Raw genomic sequence first — 10,907 nt, 5'->3', positions numbered from 1 at the left:
GACTGACTTGAATGAGGAAAAGAAAAGGGAGAAAGGAAGAGGGGGGAGAAACAGTTGGAGAAGAGGGATGGGGATAAAGGGCAGAAAAAACCTCGCGTTTTATGGTGACTCCTGAATTTCCTCCACTTCCTCCTCATCCTTAAAATACTCCCGATGGGTGTCCACAGCATTGTTCAGTCTGATGGCATCCTCCATGACCTGGACAACATGATACCATTAGAATGACATCATAGAATGAGGGGTGTGACCAGAGCCAGAAATGCACTCATTGATCCTTTTGTTGATTTATTGCTATCATCATACACTACTGATCAACTAATCGAAGTGCAAGTGTCACAGTCTGTTATTTATTCTCCCTCCATGCAAGGCAACATCCAGGGGTGGTTCTGTGGGTTCAGCATGGCTGCCAGCCATGCTGAACCATCTGGTTCACTGGTGCTTAGGGCCTTTTTTAGGTCTTCATTTTTCTTTTTCAAAGAATCAACTTCATCTTCGACCATAGCCTTCATTTTCTTTTCCAAGGCCAGAGCTCTAATATTACTCTGACATTTCCGTTTGATCTCCATATTCTGGGCCTTTTGGTCGTGTATTACTTTGCCCATTTGATCTTTCTCGTCTGTTAATTCTTTCACGGTTTTATCCATCAATTCATTTTGGTCCTGTAACTTTGTATTACGTGTCAAAAGACCCTCAATCCAACACTGCGAGGATTGATGTTGTTCCTCGCGTTCTTTAACCGCATTGACGGCCACACCTCTACTATTTTTTACTGTTCTCTCAAGCTTTTCTATTTTGGAATCATACATTTCCATGACCTCTTCTAACTTTCTGTCTGCAGCATTGGCTTTGTCTTCCAGTTTTTTTTAGTATTTTCCTCGTAAAATTGCTGCATCTTATTTTTATTTTTTATTTTCACTCGCTAGATACGGGACTGACTTGAATGAGGAAAAGAAAAGGGAGAAAGGAAGAGGGGGGAGAAACAGTTGGAGAAGAGGGATGGGGATAAAGGGCAGAAAAAACCTCACGTTTTATGGTGACTCCTGAATTTCCTCCACTTCCTCCTCATCCTTAAAATACTCCCGATGGGTGTCCACAGCATTGTTCAGTCTGATGGCATCCTCCATGACCTGGACAACATGATACCATTAGAATGACATCATAGAATGAGGGGTGTGACCAGAGCCAGAAATGCACTCATTGATCCTTTTGTTGATTTATTGCTATCATCATACACTACTGATCAACTAATCGAAGTGCAAGTGTCACAGTCTGTTATTTATTCTCCCTCCATGCAAGGCAACATCCAGGGATGGTTCAGCATGGCAGCCAGCCATGCTGAACCATCTGGTTCACTGGTGCTTAGGGCCTTTTTTAGGTCTTCATTTTTCTTTTTCAAAGAATCAACTTCATCTTCGACCATAGCCTTCATTTTCTTTTCCAAGGCCAGAGCTCTAATATTACTCTGACATTTCCGTTTGATCTCCATATTCTGGGCCTTTTGGTCGTGTATTACTTTGCCCATTTGATCTTTCTCGTCTGTTAATTCTTTCACGGTTTTATCCATCAATTCATTTTGGTCCTGTAACTTTGTATTACGTGTCAAAAGACCCTCAATCCAACACTGCGAGGATTGATGTTGTTCCTCGCGTTCTTTAACCGCATTGACGGCCACACCTCTACTATTTTTTACTGTTCTCTCAAGCTTTTCTATTTTGGAATCATACATTTCCATGACCTCTTCTAACTTTCTGTCTGCAGCATTGGCTTTGTCTTCCAGTTTTTTTAGTATTTTCCTCGTAAAATTGCTGCATCTTATTTTTATTTTTTATTTTCACTCGCTAGATACGGGACTGACTTGAATGAGGAAAAGAAAAGGGAGAAAGGAAGAGGGGGGAGAAACAGTTGGAGAAGAGGGATGGGGATAAAGGGCAGAAAAAACCTCACGTTTTATGGTGACTCCTGAATTTCCTCCACTTCCTCCTCATCCTTAAAATACTCCCGATGGGTGTCCACAGCATTGTTCAGTCTGATGGCATCCTCCATGACCTGGACAACATGATACCATTAGAATGACATCATAGAATGAGGGGTGTGACCAGAGCCAGAAATGCACTCATTGATCCTTTTGTTGATTTATTGCTATCATCATACACTACTGATCAACTAATCGAAGTGCAAGTGTCACAGTCTGTTATTTATTCTCCCTCCATGCAAGGCAACATCCAGGGGTGGTTCTGTGGGTTCAGCATGGCTGCCAGCCATGCTGAACCATCTGGTTCACTGGTGCTTAGGGCCTTTTTTAGGTCTTCATTTTTCTTTTTCAAAGAATCAACTTCATCTTCGACCATAGCCTTCATTTTCTTTTCCAAGGCCAGAGCTCTAATATTACTCTGACATTTCCGTTTGATCTCCATATTCTGGGCCTTTTGGTCGTGTATTACTTTGCCCATTTGATCTTTCTCGTCTGTTAATTCTTTCACGGTTTTATCCATCAATTCATTTTGGTCCTGTAACTTTGTATTACGTGTCAAAAGACCCTCAATCCAACACTGCGAGGATTGATGTTGTTCCTCGCGTTCTTTAACCGCATTGACGGCCACACCTCTACTATTTTTTACTGTTCTCTCAAGCTTTTCTATTTTGGAATCATACATTTCCATGACCTCTTCTAACTTTCTGTCTGCAGCATTGGCTTTGTCTTCCAGTTTTTTTAGTATTTTCCTCGTAAAATTGCTGCATCTTATTTTTATTTTTTATTTTCACTCGCTAGATACGGGACTGACTTGAATGAGGAAAAGAAAAGGGAGAAAGGAAGAGGGGGGAGAAACAGTTGGAGAAGAGGGATGGGGATAAAGGGCAGAAAAAACCTCGCGTTTTATGGTGACTCCTGAATTTCCTCCACTTCCTCCTCATCCTTAAAATACTCCCGATGGGTGTCCACAGCATTGTTCAGTCTGATGGCATCCTCCATGACCTGGACAACATGATACCATTAGAATGACATCATAGAATGAGGGGTGTGACCAGAGCCAGAAATGCACTCATTGATCCTTTTGTTGATTTATTGCTATCATCATACACTACTGATCAACTAATCGAAGTGCAAGTGTCACAGTCTGTTATTTATTCTCCCTCCATGCAAGGCAACATCCAGGGGCGGTTCTGTGGGTTCAGCATGGCTGCCAGCCATGCTGAACCATCTGGTTCACTGGTGCTTAGGGCCTTTTTTAGGTCTTCATTTTTCTTTTTCAAAGAATCAACTTCATCTTCGACCATAGCCTTCATTTTCTTTTCCAAGGCCAGAGCTCTAATATTACTCTGGCATTTCTGTTTGATCTCCATATTCTGGGCCTTTTGGTTGTCTATTACTTTGCCCATTTGATCTTTCTCGTCTGTTAAATCTTTCACAGTTTTACCCATTAATTCGTTTTAGTCCTGTAGCTTTGTATTACGTGTCAAAAGACCCTCAATCCAACACTGCGAGGATTGATGTTGTTCCTCGCGTTCTTTAACCGCATTGACGGCCACACCTCTACTATTTTTTACTGTTCTCTCAAGCTTTTCTATTTTGGAATCATACATTTCCATGACCTCTTCTAACTTTCTGTCTGCAGCATTGGCTTTGTCTTCCAGTTTTTTTAGTATTTTCCTCGTAAAATTGCTGCATCTTATTTTTATTTTTTATTTTCACTCGCTAGATACGGGACTGACTTGAATGAGGAAAAGAAAAGGGAGAAAGGAAGAGGGGGGAGAAACAGTTGGAGAAGAGGGATGGGGATAAAGGGCAGAAAAAACCTCGCGTTTTATGGTGACTCCTGAATTTCCTCCACTTCCTCCTCATCCTTAAAATACTCCCGATGGGTGTCCACAGCATTGTTCAGTCTGATGGCATCCTCCATGACCTGGACAACATGATACCATTAGAATGACATCATAGAATGAGGGGTGTGACCAGAGCCAGAAATGCACTCATTGATCCTTTTGTTGATTTATTGCTATCATCATACACTACTGATCAACTAATCGAAGTGCAAGTGTCACAGTCTGTTATTTATTCTCCCTCCATGCAAGGCAACATCCAGGGGTGGTTCTGTGGGTTCAGCATGGCTGCCAGCCATGCTGAACCATCTGGTTCACTGGTGCTTAGGGCCTTTTTTAGGTCTTCATTTTTCTTTTTCAAAGAATCAACTTCATCTTCGACCATAGCCTTCATTTTCTTTTCCAAGGCCAGAGCTCTAATATTACTCTGACATTTCCGTTTGATCTCCATATTCTGGGCCTTTTGGTCGTGTATTACTTTGCCCATTTGATCTTTCTCGTCTGTTAATTCTTTCACGGTTTTATCCATCAATTCATTTTGGTCCTGTAACTTTGTATTACGTGTCAAAAGACCCTCAATCCAACACTGCGAGGATTGATGTTGTTCCTCGCGTTCTTTAACCGCATTGACGGCCACACCTCTACTATTTTTTACTGTTCTCTCAAGCTTTTCTATTTTGGAATCATACATTTCCATGACCTCTTCTAACTTTCTGTCTGCAGCATTGGCTTTGTCTTCCAGTTTTTTTAGTATTTTCCTCGTAAAATTGCTGCATCTTATTTTTATTTTTTATTTTCACTCGCTAGATACGGGACTGACTTGAATGAGGAAAAGAAAAGGGAGAAAGGAAGAGGGGGGAGAAACAGTTGGAGAAGAGGGATGGGGATAAAGGGCAGAAAAAACCTCGCGTTTTATGGTGACTCCTGAATTTCCTCCACTTCCTCCTCATCCTTAAAATACTCCCGATGGGTGTCCACAGCATTGTTCAGTCTGATGGCATCCTCCATGACCTGGACAACATGATACCATTAGAATGACATCATAGAATGAGGGGTGTGACCAGAGTCAGAAATGCACTCATTGATCCTTTTGTTGATTTATTGCTATCATCATACACTACTGATCAACTAATCGAAGTGCAAGTGACACAGTCTGTTATTTATTCTCCCTCCATGCAAGGCAACATCCAGGGGTGGTTCTGTGGGTTCAGCATGGCTGCCAGCCATGCTGAACCATCTGGTTCACTGGTGCTTAGGGCCTTTTTTAGGTCTTCATTTTTCTTTTTCAAAGAATCAACTTCATCTTCGACCATAGCCTTCATTTTCTTTTCCAAGGCCAGAGCTCTAATATTACTCTGGCATTTCTGTTTGATCTCCATATTCTGGGCCTTTTGGTTGTCTATTACTTTGCCCATTTGATCTTTCTCGTCTGTTAAATCTTTCACAGTTTTACCCATTAATTCGTTTTAGTCCTGTAGCTTTGTATTACGTGTCAAAAGACCCTCAATCCAACACTGCGAGGATTGATGTTGTTCCTCGCGTTCTTTAACCGCATTGACGGCCACACCTCTACTATTTTTTACTGTTCTCTCAAGCTTTTCTATTTTGGAATCATACATTTCCATGACCTCTTCTAACTTTCTGTCTGCAGCATTGGCTTTGTCTTCCAGTTTTTTTAGTATTTTCCTCGTAAAATTGCTGCATCTTATTTTTATTTTTTATTTTCACTCGCTAGATACGGGACTGACTTGAATGAGGAAAAGAAAAGGGAGAAAGGAAGAGGGGGGAGAAACAGTTGGAGAAGAGGGATGGGGATAAAGGGCAGAAAAAACCTCGCGTTTTATGGTGACTCCTGAATTTCCTCCACTTCCTCCTCATCCTTAAAATACTCCCGATGGGTGTCCACAGCATTGTTCAGTCTGATGGCATCCTCCATGACCTGGACAACATGATACCATTAGAATGACATCATAGAATGAGGGGTGTGACCAGAGCCAGAAATGCACTCATTGATCCTTTTGTTGATTTATTGCTATCATCATACACTACTGATCAACTAATCGAAGTGCAAGTGTCACAGTCTGTTATTTATTCTCCCTCCATGCAAGGCAACATCCAGGGGTGGTTCTGTGGGTTCAGCATGGCTGCCAGCCATGCTGAACCATCTGGTTCACTGGTGCTTAGGGCCTTTTTTAGGTCTTCATTTTTCTTTTTCAAAGAATCAACTTCATCTTCGACCATAGCCTTCATTTTCTTTTCCAAGGCCAGAGCTCTAATATTACTCTGACATTTCCGTTTGATCTCCATATTCTGGGCCTTTTGGTCGTGTATTACTTTGCCCATTTGATCTTTCTCGTCTGTTAATTCTTTCACGGTTTTATCCATCAATTCATTTTGGTCCTGTAACTTTGTATTACGTGTCAAAAGACCCTCAATCCAACACTGCGAGGATTGATGTTGTTCCTCGCGTTCTTTAACCGCATTGACGGCCACACCTCTACTATTTTTTACTGTTCTCTCAAGCTTTTCTATTTTGGAATCATACATTTCCATGACCTCTTCTAACTTTCTGTCTGCAGCATTGGCTTTGTCTTCCAGGTTTTTTTAGTATTTTCCTCGTAAAATTGCTGCATCTTATTTTTATTTTTTATTTTCACTCGCTAGATACGGGACTGACTTGAATGAGGAAAAGAAAAGGGAGAAAGGAAGAGGGGGGAGAAACAGTTGGAGAAGAGGGATGGGGATAAAGGGCAGAAAAAACCTCACGTTTTATGGTGACTCCTGAATTTCCTCCACTTCCTCCTCATCCTTAAAATACTCCCGATGGGTGTCCACAGCATTGTTCAGTCTGATGGCATCCTCCATGACCTGGACAACATGATACCATTAGAATGACATCATAGAATGAGGGGTGTGACCAGAGCCAGAAATGCACTCATTGATCCTTTTGTTGATTTATTGCTATCATCATACACTACTGATCAACTAATCGAAGTGCAAGTGTCACAGTCTGTTATTTATTCTCCCTCCATGCAAGGCAACATCCAGGGGTGGTTCTGTGGGTTCAGCATGGCTGCCAGCCATGCTGAACCATCTGGTTCACTGGTGCTTAGGGCCTTTTTTAGGTCTTCATTTTTCTTTTTCAAAGAATCAACTTCATCTTCGACCATAGCCTTCATTTTCTTTTCCAAGGCCAGAGCTCTAATATTACTCTGGCATTTCTGTTTGATCTCCATATTCTGGGCCTTTTGGTTGTCTATTACTTTGCCCATTTGATCTTTCTCGTCTGTTAAATCTTTCACAGTTTTACCCATTAATTCGTTTTAGTCCTGTAGCTTTGTATTACGTGTCAAAAGACCCTCAATCCAACACTGCGAGGATTGATGTTGTTCCTCGCGTTCTTTAACCGCATTGACGGCCACACCTCTACTATTTTTTACTGTTCTCTCAAGCTTTTCTATTTTGGAATCATACATTTCCATGACCTCTTCTAACTTTCTGTCTGCAGCATTGGCTTTGTCTTCCAGTTTTTTTAGTATTTTCCTCGTAAAATTGCTGCATCTTATTTTTATTTTTTATTTTCACTCGCTAGATACGGGACTGACTTGAATGAGGAAAAGAAAAGGGAGAAAGGAAGAGGGGGGAGAAACAGTTGGAGAAGAGGGATGGGGATAAAGGGCAGAAAAAACCTCGCGTTTTATGGTGACTCCTGAATTTCCTCCACTTCCTCCTCATCCTTAAAATACTCCCGATGGGTGTCCACAGCATTGTTCAGTCTGATGGCATCCTCCATGACCTGGACAACATGATACCATTAGAATGACATCATAGAATGAGGGGTGTGACCAGAGCCAGAAATGCACTCATTGATCCTTTTGTTGATTTATTGCTATCATCATACACTACTGATCAACTAATCGAAGTGCAAGTGTCACAGTCTGTTATTTATTCTCCCTCCATGCAAGGCAACATCCAGGGGTGGTTCTGTGGGTTCAGCATGGCTGCCAGCCATGCTGAACCATCTGGTTCACTGGTGCTTAGGGCCTTTTTTAGGTCTTCATTTTTCTTTTTCAAAGAATCAACTTCATCTTCGACCATAGCCTTCATTTTCTTTTCCAAGGCCAGAGCTCTAATATTACTCTGACATTTCCGTTTGATCTCCATATTCTGGGCCTTTTGGTCGTGTATTACTTTGCCCATTTGATCTTTCTCGTCTGTTAATTCTTTCACGGTTTTATCCATCAATTCATTTTGGTCCTGTAACTTTGTATTACGTGTCAAAAGACCCTCAATCCAACACTGCGAGGATTGATGTTGTTCCTCGCGTTCTTTAACCGCATTGACGGCCACACCTCTACTATTTTTTACTGTTCTCTCAAGCTTTTCTATTTTGGAATCATACATTTCCATGACCTCTTCTAACTTTCTGTCTGCAGCATTGGCTTTGTCTTCCAGGTTTTTTTAGTATTTTCCTCGTAAAATTGCTGCATCTTATTTTTATTTTTTATTTTCACTCGCTAGATACGGGACTGACTTGAATGAGGAAAAGAAAAGGGAGAAAGGAAGAGGGGGGAGAAACAGTTGGAGAAGAGGGATGGGGATAAAGGGCAGAAAAAACCTCACGTTTTATGGTGACTCCTGAATTTCCTCCACTTCCTCCTCATCCTTAAAATACTCCCGATGGGTGTCCACAGCATTGTTCAGTCTGATGGCATCCTCCATGACCTGGACAACATGATACCATTAGAATGACATCATAGAATGAGGGGTGTGACCAGAGCCAGAAATGCACTCATTGATCCTTTTGTTGATTTATTGCTATCATCATACACTACTGATCAACTAATCGAAGTGCAAGTGTCACAGTCTGTTATTTATTCTCCCTCCATGCAAGGCAACATCCCATCTGGTTCACTGGTGCTTAGGGCCTTTTTTAGGTCTTCATTTTTCTTTTTCAAAGAATCAACTTCATCTTCGACCATAGCCTTCATTTTCTTTTCCAAGGCCAGAGCTCTAATATTACTCTGACATTTCCGTTTGATCTCCATATTCTGGGCCTTTTGGTCGTGTATTACTTTGCCCATTTGATCTTTCTCGTCTGTTAATTCTTTCACGGTTTTATCCATCAATTCATTTTGGTCCTGTAACTTTGTATTACGTGTCAAAAGACCCTCAATCCAACACTGCGAGGATTGATGTTGTTCCTCGCGTTCTTTAACCGCATTGACGGCCACACCTCTACTATTTTTTACTGTTCTCTCAAGCTTTTCTATTTTGGAATCATACATTTCCATGACCTCTTCTAACTTTCTGTCTGCAGCATTGGCTTTGTCTTCCAGTTTTTTTAGTATTTTCCTCGTAAAATTGCTGCATCTTATTTTTATTTTTTATTTTCACTCGCTAGATACGGGACTGACTTGAATGAGGAAAAGAAAAGGGAGAAAGGAAGAGGGGGGAGAAACAGTTGGAGAAGAGGGATGGGGATAAAGGGCAGAAAAAACCTCGCGTTTTATGGTGACTCCTGAATTTCCTCCACTTCCTCCTCATCCTTAAAATACTCCCGATGGGTGTCCACAGCATTGTTCAGTCTGATGGCATCCTCCATGACCTGGACAACATGATACCATTAGAATGACATCATAGAATGAGGGGTGTGACCAGAGCCAGAAATGCACTCATTGATCCTTTTGTTGATTTATTGCTATCATCATACACTACTGATCAACTAATCGAAGTGCAAGTGTCACAGTCTGTTATTTATTCTCCCTCCATGCAAGGCAACATCCAGGGGTGGTTCTGTGGGTTCAGCATGGCTGCCAGCCATGCTGAACCATCTGGTTCACTGGTGCTTAGGGCCTTTTTTAGGTCTTCATTTTTCTTTTTCAAAGAATCAACTTCATCTTCGACCATAGCCTTCATTTTCTTTTCCAAGGCCAGAGCTCTAATATTACTCTGACATTTCCGTTTGATCTCCATATTCTGGGCCTTTTGGTCGTGTATTACTTTGCCCATTTGATCTTTCTCGTCTGTTAATTCTTTCACGGTTTTATCCATCAATTCATTTTGGTCCTGTAACTTTGTATTACGTGTCAAAAGACCCTCAATCCAACACTGCGAGGATTGATGTTGTTCCTCGCGTTCTTTAACCGCATTGACGGCCACACCTCTACTATTTTTTACTGTTCTCTCAAGCTTTTCTATTTTGGAATCATACATTTCCATGACCTCTTCTAACTTTCTGTCTGCAGCATTGGCTTTGTCTTCCAGGTTTTTTTAGTATTTTCCTCGTAAAATTGCTGCATCTTATTTTTATTTTTTATTTTCACTCGCTAGATACGGGACTGACTTGAATGAGGAAAAGAAAAGGGAGAAAGGAAGAGGGGGGAGAAACAGTTGGAGAAGAGGGATGGGGATAAAGGGCAGAAAAAACCTCGCGTTTTATGGTGACTCCTGAATTTCCTCCACTTCCTCCTCATCCTTAAAATACTCCCGATGGGTGTCCACAGCATTGTTCAGTCTGATGGCATCCTCCATGACCTGGACAACATGATACCATTAGAATGACATCATAGAATGAGGGGTGTGACCAGAGCCAGAAATGCACTCATTGATCCTTTTGTTGATTTATTGCTATCATCATACACTACTGATCAACTAATCGAAGTGCAAGTGTCACAGTCTGTTATTTATTCTCCCTCCATGCAAGGCAACATCCAGGGGTGGTTCTGTGGGTTCAGCATGGCTGCCAGCCATGCTGAACCATCTGGTTCACTGGTGCTTAGGGCCTTTTTTAGGTCTTCATTTTTCTTTTTCAAAGAATCAACTTCATCTTCGACCATAGCCTTCATTTTCTTTTCCAAGGCCAGAGCTCTAATATTACTCTGACATTTCCGTTTGAGCTCCATATTCTGGGCCTTTTGGTTGTCTATTACTTTGCCCATTTGATCTTTCTCGTCTGTTAATTCTTTCACGGTTTTATCCATCAATTCATTTTGGTCCTGTAACTTTGTATTACGTGTCAAAAGACCCTCAATCCAACACTGCGAGGATTGATGTTGTTCCTCGCGTTCTTTAACCGCATTGACGGC

Source organism: Maylandia zebra, linkage group LG4 (genome assembly GCF_041146795.1).
Source record: "Maylandia zebra isolate NMK-2024a linkage group LG4, Mzebra_GT3a, whole genome shotgun sequence".
In the NCBI taxonomy this organism is placed as follows: domain Eukaryota; kingdom Metazoa; phylum Chordata; class Actinopteri; order Cichliformes; family Cichlidae; genus Maylandia; species Maylandia zebra.
This window is presented reverse-complemented; position numbering follows the sequence as displayed.